The sequence below is a fragment of the Arctopsyche grandis genome, chromosome 12, assembly GCF_051622035.1.
Source record: "Arctopsyche grandis isolate Sample6627 chromosome 12, ASM5162203v2, whole genome shotgun sequence".
Lineage (NCBI taxonomy): Eukaryota > Metazoa > Arthropoda > Insecta > Trichoptera > Hydropsychidae > Arctopsyche > Arctopsyche grandis.
This window is the reverse complement of record NC_135366.1, coordinates 7,282,673-7,293,991: the sequence shown is the minus strand read 5'-3', so window position 1 is coordinate 7,293,991 and position 11,319 is coordinate 7,282,673.

Below are 11,319 nucleotides of genomic sequence, written 5' to 3'. Positions count from 1 at the left end.
TATGTACTGTTTACCATGCACCCTTTTTTTTGATCTTTCGACTTAAGATCTTTCGATTTTCGATCTTTGCCTTCCGATATTTGCGTTTTCTGTAATTTAACATTCTGGCTCGTCACGGAGACCGGTTGTACATGCAATAGAGCTGCACCACTCTGTATACTGTATATATGTATACATGTAATAGTTATACATGGCCTAGAAAGAAAGTAATCAAATAACATAAAGTGACCGTTCTTTATCTAGTGTCAGTCTAGAAATAACGATAACACACAATTTATGAATGGGAAAATGGCAATTGTACTTGATGGATATTCCATCAGCATCCATTCACGCGGATGTAGGTTGTCCTCCCGCCGAACGGCAATTTTCCCCCAATGCCGATAAATTGTTCGTCGAGGAGAGAAAGTGGTCCTCGTCTTGCTCTCCCTCTACATTTTTTTTATTCTTCGGTGAATTTGATTAATCACTCGGTGTTCCGTCGGTCCGTCGACTCCTTGTAAACTTTCTCCGCTACACGGCCTATCTCCCTTTTAACCCTTATCGCGCCCCAGGCACTTCGCCATCTGAACAGATTTATCGACAAACAAACACGCTTGACTTTGAAATGCAATTTTTTACCACATCGACGTTTCCGCGACCGTCGAGAGAGTTTTAAAAATGCTTAAAATCACGTTTACACGATGATCTCAAAGTTCGACGTTAAATTATTGAAATTTATCCGATACAGTTGACTTTATTGACTTCTTTTCAAAATGGCACACTTAACTCTAAACGTTGTCCTTTCAATATTTTACATTCAGTATTATAGTAACATTGGCTGTGACTTTTTTGAGATTTTATATTATACTAACTGAACCCGGCATACGTTGCAATGCCACAATAATGCAAGCAATTCCCGTTCTCGTTTCTCGATGTGTTTCGATAAGTGAATGCATCAGTTTCAAATTAATACTTGATAATAAAATAAAATTACAGTAATGATAATTTGCCAGAAAAATGCGGGCAGCGAACACATTTGAAATTATTAAATTGTTTGTTTATTTTACCCTAACAACCTAGGTGGCGACGCGAACACATTTGAAATTATTGCGTTGTAATGCCACTCATTCCCTTTTTACCCGTTTCCATACCCGTTTTTGGGGGATTTTTTTTACAGAAAACATCGCGGACATGCACACAATAACTCCTGTAAGTTTCATCGCAATCGGTTGAATGGTATAGGAACGCATACGTGACAGAAAAACATTCATTTTTTATATATAAATTAGTTGTTTTACCCGGCTTCGCTCAGTGTTTGTAATATATAAACAGCGTAAACATGGCGAATCTAATAGTATACGTATGTCACATATCCAAGGTCTTGAACCGGGCCAGGAATTGAACCCGTAACCTATAATACTTAACCACGAAATAAATACTCGTTTCATCTTTAATTTTTGTTCTCTCTAAAAAACAACGAAACGCCACTTGATAGTCTAATTTTGTATTTTTCACCGTAAAACTTGAATATACAATGTTTTTATTCTGGTATGAACCCAATTAAAGCAAAAATTCATTATTTCTACCTACTACAATCATTTTCTTCTTATTTCCTTTCATATTATCCTACCCAGAGGAGAGAAAAATTACAGAAGATTATTTCTTCTTGGATTTTTTCTATGTAAAATATTCAAAATGAATAAAGAACAACTTGAAATTAAGTACGAAACTTTTAAACAAAGCACATTTCGTAGAATAATTTAAAAAATCTTGTAACTATATATCATATTTATAAAAAGAAAATATTATTACAATATTTTGATTAACATATAAATTCAACATGTAAAATCTCCAATACAAATGCTGATTATATATATATTAAAAACTATAATATTCCAATAGACACAATACATCTGAGATGTTCCTCAATCCCAAAAGTACAGACATACATATCCGCTTTCATAGAAATAAGTCCAATTTCGTCGATACACGTACACAATTTCCTAAACATGGCACGGAAAGGAGAAGAAATGCGACCTCTCACAGTCGCATACGACAAAGGGTGAAAAATTGGTATTACTAGCTTGCAAGGGAGCTTATGTACAAGTCTCGGCCAACGTTCTCGCGAGATGTACACAATGGTACACACGTACATATACTCCGTGTCGGACAATGGAAATCAATATTGGCCAGATTAGAGTGGCGGGTGGGTGCTGGGATTTTCGCGTTTTGGCTCCGTGCAAAAAGAATATTTTTGCGGAGTTAAATGTAGCCGAAAGCGGATTAGGCTCGGCCGACGGAAGTTAAGCCATAATTTTGTAATTAACGTATGGCCGGATCGAAAGCTAATCCCATAGTTTTAGGTGTCGAAACGGCCCTGATAAGGGACCTTTCTGCTATCGACAGATTTTCCAGCCGCTTCCGTCGAGGTCGTATTTCAACCAGACCAACGCCACTAGAGCGGAGGGGCGTCCGATAAGTCGCTGCGAAGTGTCCGGCTTAATTAATTAACGATCTGACCCTAACTAATACATACATATATATGTATATAATATACCTATATATAAAGAAACATATTCATACTTAAATCTATGGTGCAATTTTTCTACAGCCATTCACCATCCACTGCTGGATGAAGGCTTCTCCAACATGCTACCACTAGGGATCCCAAGTCCGAATATTCGAATACTTTTTATACGAACTTATCTTTTTATTTTCAATCTACAGCACATTTAGTTCTATTAGATGTTCCTAATAATGGTTCTCTTAAAACTTTAATAATATCTTCAACTTCTTAAAACTACAAATAAATAATTTAAAGCTACTATTCGATATTCGATATTCGAATATATTCCAATATATTTGAATATTTGGGATCCCTAGCTACCACCCATCTCTGTTTTGCGCCACTCTCATCCATCTCAAACCACACATTTTCCTAATTTCATCTACACATCTTCTCCGCGGTTTTTCTTTTACCCTTTTGCATTCTCTCTCGGGTACCATTCAAGCACTTTTTTTGTCCACCTTTCATCCATTCTTCTAGCTTTCTTCTGTCTTTCCTCGTTATGCCGAGCATAGAGCGTTCCATACTTCTTTGAGTGCATTGAACTTTGTGTAGTATCTTGGCGTTCAGTGTCTAAGTTTCACAGCACGCCGTCCATTGTTCAATTATTGTAATTGCTTTGTTAAAGGTTCGCCGAACTTTTTTTTTTTGGCACTCTAGCTTTGTAAATAGAGCCAAACCGCCCCGATTCTTGGAAAAAGCACAGTCTGTATCCGCAGTCTAGTCATAAATAGCAAAACGAATTAGAGCACTTAGCGGTGTCTTTGAGATTTAGTAATGGATGAAGCTCAGGTCATAAACCAATAAAATATTATTGAAAGTATTCAATGACCTACGCAAGTTCAGGTATAAAAGTTTAGAAAACATTATTATCGCAAAACCTTGTTGAAACTTGACAAAAAAAAAAAAAAAAAAGGTAAAATACATGTAAAGTAATTGGAAGCCCTGTAAATTTTGAGGCCACATACGTACTTTTTATTATGGTTTTAAAATGTTTATAATATGCCGTTTCTAATGAATTCGTTTCTGATATTTGCACCGGTTTTGACAAGCTTTTGGATTTTAAGCTACACAGATGCGTAAAAATAACTTTGAAAGATGGAAATATTTCATAGTTCATTACGTTTTCGGACACAATGTTGAAATCACCAAATTCATCATTCAGCATTGTTTTTAGTATCTATTCACGATTCCATAATTATAGTTTTATTACGAGTTAAGACATTATTTTTTTAATAATATATTCTTGATAGTAGCTTATTTAAATCATTTAATTATTTATACGTATTTAGAATCTGCCATTTTACGGCTGTGATATATAATAAAAATTGTATTATTTGTAATAATAATATATAATAATGAAAGTTCATAACGTTTATAGCTCAATTTAATTTATATAACTATTTTTTTTACATAATATAATTTATATAAACAATTTTTTTTCGATATAAAATTTTAAAACTTAAAAAAAATCTTAATTTTCTGAAACCGGTGAAAGCCAGCCAATTTGATTTTTATCTGTAAAAACCAAAAAGCTTTTTCTTTCGGGCGGTTTTTTGGAACTCCTACAATAAACCATAAATGTAAATTTCCCAGCTTTTACAAGATTTTATCAACTAGCAGAATAAACTAATGATTAGCATATAATGCTTTGAACAGAGTAGTTACGGGTTCAAATCCTTTTTCTTTATTTCTTTGGGTGTCTGCTTGCCAGACCTTGGATTTATGACTCCAGATCGATCGTTTTCTATCAGAGTTTGCCAATTTATCTGATTTTCATTGAATCGGTTCCAACAAATTGGTTTCCAGCAATCTCGAATTGTATAAAATACTGCCAATTTACAAATTTGACCATAAATGTGTCTGTGGATGTAAATTGATATGTATTTACTGAATTACGCTGCAATTTCTCGTTTTATACAGTAAAAAAAAAATCAATCAATCAGTCAATCGGTTCAATATTTTTTTAAGAAATATCATTTATAATTTTTTGTTGTTATTTTGTTGTTTTGTATTGTATTTATTAGCAGTTTTGCTATTTGAATAAATAAATAAAATCTCCAGTACTTGGAATTTTAATATGGCATTTTCGTTGACGTTTCTTTTATGTGTTGCTCGGACCTAAGCGATTCTATAACTAAAATTGACATATTATACATACACACATACATATATATATATATATATATATATATATATATATATATATATATATATATATATATATATATATATATATATATATATATATATATATATATATATATATATATATATATATATATATATATATGTATGAATATAAACAAATACATCCATCAAAGATACAGTTTCCAAGTGCAAAGCCTTAAAAGGTTGATAGATCATATCACTTATGTAGAACATTTTGAGCCTCACATACATACATATTTCAGTACTAAAATTTTTTTGTAAAAATACCAAAATCTCACAGTTTATTGCTCAAGTTAAAAGTGGTAGAAGGTAAAAGAAACAGAAAACAGCAGGATAGTATTAAAGTGCACCTCTCGTACAATTTAAATTTAATAGTGAGCACTTTTGAATACATTCTCTCAAGTTCTACGGTACTAGCAAGACAGTACAAAGAACATTGTCTAAGTTGCACAACTCCGAGTTTGCGCACATTTGCAAGAATTATTTATTACGCGAATTTTAAAACTTCAAACGAACAAATAAACTATTCAGCCAGATTAACCAATGAGATGCTCCTCGCATAAATTCACAAATTAGCAGAAACACACACACACACATACACTTTGATCGTGATCGATAGAGAATTTCGCACAGGCCAAACACTCCATCCTCTCTGAATATTATCAATCAACGAATTAATATTATAATTAGAAAGAAATATCCATACAAATTCGACAGATTTATTTGCACGGGTTCGATTTCATCGCATTATTTACGCGTCCATTATCTATATTGGAACTGGATTTCGTAATTACTTCGGCTATGGTGTAATAACGCTTAAGTATTGACGTAAAAACGATTCGTAATCACATTATATGTATGTATATACACACTTGGATGTATCCATATCCCCCATTTTGGTAATTTAGCGATGGAGTGGGCATTTATTCGCGATAAAGGAAAGTAATATGCTGCTATGAAAACGTTCATACGTTAATGGGGATATAAAATTAGTGACTATAGAATCTGCTCTAATATATATATATATATATGTACATATACATATAAGAAAACATATAATATAATAGTTTGTTTGGAAAGAGCATAGACTTGTTGGCGACAAAAAATAAATATTATTCCATACACACAATTTAAAATATGTGTGTGCAATTTTTTATCTTCGTTAAAATAAACTTTTCTACCTAACTTTGCATAGATTATATTGTAAAGGATTTAGATAAGTGATTTTAAAAAAGCTGAAGTGAAAATTACGGAGGTGTAATCGTATCGATCACAATTTCATTAAAATAAGTAGTTTCGTTAAAAACGTTCGTGTTTCGGAAGTATCAGAATCGCGATCGGCTATCTTTGTGATTTATTGAATTCCGTACAAAATTCTTGAAAATTTCGACGACGATAATAATAATGTATTATTAATACTGTTAACAATATTTAAATTTTCGAAAGAGTGTACGTGTTTGATTTGTTAAAGTGATATTATATTCCAGTGGCGAATTCGATTGTAAATGGCTACAGAGAAAAGCGACGTAATTCATTTTTATCGAATCTTAAAAATGTGCTTAGTTAATTAATTGTAAAATTTTTAGTAATACAAAATAATACATTTTTATCATATTCGTGTAACGAAATCCTCAACGCTACCTTTTCATACGAATCTGTTCCATTTTACAAGCTCAAATTTGCCATAGTAACCGCTTAAGATTTTCATTAAAAATGTACACAAAGTTAGGCATACGAATTCATTTTTTATTTACAAAACAAGGTCAAAAAGGCCACAGGGTTTATTTATTTAAAAATTCATATGTACCTATATATGTATGCCCATTTTATCCGGCCTTTGTCCGCTTTCCAGGAATTAGTCCGGTCAGATAAGCCCGTTTCACTATCTGCTTAAGCTTCTGCTCGATACGGTCAAATTTGTTAACCCTTTTCTCGTCACTTCGACCCTCTTCCGCCCGTGAAAAAAGTATTATGCCAGAGAGATAGGGTGGAACGAGAGGAACGAACGATGCAGATGAGGCGTTATAACGCAAGTTTTATTGACTTTCCTCTTTTGTGTGTGAAATTTTGACGCTTAACGACATTTTCATCGACGAATAATATAACCCTCAACCTCCTTCCATCAATTTCACACCCCCATATGAAGATACAGAGGGAGAGCGAGAGATACTGGGGGGGGGGGGGGGGGAGGAAAAACGACGACATTGTCTCGAATGTTTTATGAACGACGCGGAAATTGCGTAACTTCACACAGTATACAATCATATGTATGTACATTGTTTATAAGAGCTCGTACTAATATCTGCGTATTATATATGTATATCTAAATTTGGCAGAGGGTTCATTGCGACAATTTTCAAGGTCGATTTTCATTGTTTATTTAGCGGTTAATTTTGATTGTTTAGCTCGACGACGAGTGGCTGGCATTTACCGATTTTCATGCAGATACAACGGTTTCTATTAGAATCGTAATATAGGACATTCTTATGTAAATTATCACTCTGTATTTATAACGCGTTGGATTCGCTTAATGCTTTATACGCATGGATAAATCTCATTTGCTTCAAATTAAGTAAATTATTATTTTTTTGTTAGAATGGTGCGCGTAGAGGTGAGAGGCGAAAAATATCTAACAGTCCATGCTCATTCTTGAATCGGCAAAAAATTTAATTATTCTTGTAACGCGACGTTCTCCCCATAGTCCCATAGGGCAACACTCGCCCTTTATTTCGAGTGGCCACACAGGAAAAAGCCTTATAGGCGCGCGCGCATGTAGAGTGAGCTCTCTCTACCGCCAGCCGTCATCCAAGAAAGATCTCTCCTGTGCCCGTCTCCAGGGGGAGACGGAGCCCAGAGATCCACCATCATTGCTGAAGAACCGCTGTGAGGTCGAGTGTAGCATCACTCCCTCCCCTGAGTTCCAGCACAACGTCCCCTGTATTCCTCACGCCGTTTCCGGAGAAACCTCAGCCGTGAGAGGACCGACCGACCAGAGGACCGCAGAGCCAGCTTCCCGACCACGAGGAAGCTGTTATCAACGAGACGATTTGCAGTCAGGAACCTCCCCGACTATATATAACTGTATCCCAAGGTTAGTCCACGTTTCCATATAACCCGACCCTTGGAAGAAGAACGACGTAAACGCCCTCTAGATCTTCCCCCGCGAGATCAAATAAGCGCGCGTAAAGACCGTTCGTTACATTCTGCATTTTTTTTGAAATAATCAAAACAGTTAACTTAAAACTACCCGTTGAATTTCATTGACAATATCTACGTATACAATAAGTATTAAATATTATAAAATGCATACACTTACATATGTATATACTCGTGCGTATCTAACATTAGTATATTTCCAAGTCTTGTAACATATCTTATGAGAAATTTCCATATACAAAAAAATCTATTTTGCCCGAAACGCTTTTTGATGTTCGTTTTAACGCAACGCGCTCCCATACAGCGTGACGGCAAAGTTTTCGACCCTCATCTAAGCTTTCTGAATAGGAGACTTGAGAATGAACGAAATAAAAATACTTTTTGATTTGTTGTGAGTGAAACACCCCCGCAAGATTCCGTTGCGACACTTTCGCGGAAAATTTGCAACGTCGACGTCGTCGTCGGAAAATCCATAAATCATACGCGGAAAGCTGTGGGTCAGAATGCCGCGAGACCGTAGTCAAAGTCTCGTCTGTCGTCGGTCACCAAGTTTTCGCTCTGAAAATTAACACAATTTTGCTGAAATGTTAATATACATAATTGATACATTGGTGTATAATTTTGTTCCAATCTAAGTTTAATTGAAATTTTTGTTTTTAAAAAGACCTTGTATGTTTAGAATAGGTCCAACGACGAATTACAATAATGCCTTCCGAACTTTAAATCACTTTCATATGATATGAGATTGAAAAAAAAATCCACTTTGAAGACGAGAAGAATGAGAGGTGATCTAATTGAAGTCTATAAAATTATAAATAACCATTTCAATATTGTCTTATGATAAACCTCCTTTCGTAAAACAATAACACTCATCTGAGATGTCATTCTCTCAGACTTTAAAAATATATTTACATCAAAATAATTATAGAATCCTTCTTTTCAAATAGAGTGGTTAAAATTTAGAATAGCTTTTCCAATTAATTAGTAACTTCTAGGAACTTAAGCCATTTCAAAAATAAACTTGATGATTTCCTTAAAATAAATGGGTTTTCGTAGTTCTTCCTTTTTAATTTTAAGTTTATCTTTTGTTAATTTTCAGTTATTTTGATATTTTTTCGGTTTTCTTTGTTTTTAATTTTTAATTATTGTTTTTTATCTTATTTGATATTTATATATTTGTATAACTATGTGTCAACAAACCCCTTGGGTCCATCGGCTTTACCGACATTCCCAAATATTCTTAAATAAGTAATGAATATTTATTTATTAATATTTATTCTTCAATAAATAATAATGCACAAACATATATATGTATAGGTACGATACAGAGATGAATGTTCGTTCGTTTGCTTATACATATGTATAAGTACTATGTCCACTATGAAAATCTATAGATTCTGATTAAATTCTGACGGTTTTGATTAAATTTAAATGATTTTGTTAATGATTTAATTCCCCTAGCATCACGTGGAGAACATTTGCTAACTTTATTGACAGCTAACTAAAGATTGGTTCAAAATTAAGCAAACGAATCAATATCCAGTGAAACAAATAAAAAGCATGCCCTTGAGTGGATACCCTATAAATAGTATTGACTAGATTTCAAACAAAAATCTTCATTATTACATAAATAATTCAAAACGAGTCACGTTTGGATATTTGGTGTCTCAAAATTAAGCATTTTTCGCACTTGTCACCACATCTTCGAAAACATTGTTATTATTGTATTTTACGAGGCCATACCTGGCGAGCCAGCAGATACGCTCCGAGTCATTCGTCATGTTCAATCACCCATCAATTCACCATCAGATTTTCCCTTTGACGGTACGTTTCATATTTATACGTGCGTGAGCGTGTGCGGAAAAGCCTCCGCACAGGCACATCTATAACGCGACCCCGTCTACACAGAATACACGAGTAGGGGTTGATTTACTGTCTCGGAGGATAAGGATCGCGACCACCCTTGTAGATGGTCAATTTCCACATTTCGGAAGACATCTGCGGGCATCCCTCATTTGCATGGGTACAGAATACCATTTGTCAAAATTATACGCGGATCGGTCCACAGAACCCGTGAGGGTTAACTTCGGCCGCGGAATCGCATTATTTATCCGTAGCCTTGGTCGATATTGTAGGTATCCGTATCCCGATCGGATCGGAATGTCTCGTTGTTTAATTAATTCATTTCGGTGCCAATTTAGGGTTAAACTTCGATTAATGGACGCGCGCGATTAGCGATTGCGTACGAAATTCGATACGTCTTTGTAAGGGCTTAGTCGCAAAAAATACTTCGTCTCATCTTTATTTCATGGCATGATTTTGGAATGACATTGATACATAATTTGTAATTTAAGCCAAAATATATAACTTCGACAAATGACGACTTTGACAATTAACCCTTTTAAACGAAAAAAAAAATTGTATGATCGGAACATTATTCCAATTGATATGTTTCAATGGAAAATACTCAATATAAAATAGTATTAACAGTGGGAAAAAATCCCAAGGGAAAATACATACTTTTGACTTTTGATTTGAACTGGACGACTACTTAGAGAGATTTGAAAGCTGAAAAGTACTACAAATGAAAAATAAAATACCCGACTGTAGATTCCAATATTCATTTTTATCAGAAAATTGACAAATTTTGAGACATCGACCGAACAACACCAAGATATAGAAAAATCGTGCGATTTAAAAAACACATATATCTCCGAATTTAGAGCTAATCAACATTTTTTATTACCAGATTCGTGTTTACTGGGCATAGATCTATAAAAAAGTCATATATTGTCTATGAATCATTTTTCGTGTCGAACAGTGTTATTATTTAGCCTGTAGCATAGCTTAGTTAGCGTTAGTGCTAACCACCGGGAGGTTGCCGGATTCGATCCTATGGGTCAACCTAGATTGAAAATAATTTATTCCGAGTATTATCTGTAGTGCTTCTGGTCCCACTTCACTTATTTGTGACTCCGACTCGATCGTTTCCTGTCACAGTTTGTCAATTTATCTGATTTCATTGTTGAAACGGTTCCACAACAAATTGGCAAAAGCCATCCTACCCACTATGTCACCACTATTTAAATATGATTTAAAAAATTTGTAATCTATAAATTTATAACATAATTGTCGTTCAGGGGCAACGGCATCATGAGAAAGTATAAAAATCGGGTCCATCGGCTATGCCATCTTTCCCAAAGTATAAATAAATAAATAATTTAAAAAACTTACCAATTTTGATGTACTGGAACATGCGTCTCTTCTTTTGTTGTGAGAATTTTCCCTGAATCACAAACAATTTTCTCCGTTCTAAAATATAGTTTAAATACATTTAAATATTGAAACACATTCCTAGAAAGTATATTTTTTTATCAAAAAATAAAGTATATATTATGTACAGTTGAAGTGTATCTTCCAGTTGTAATATGTTTTGACTAGCTGGG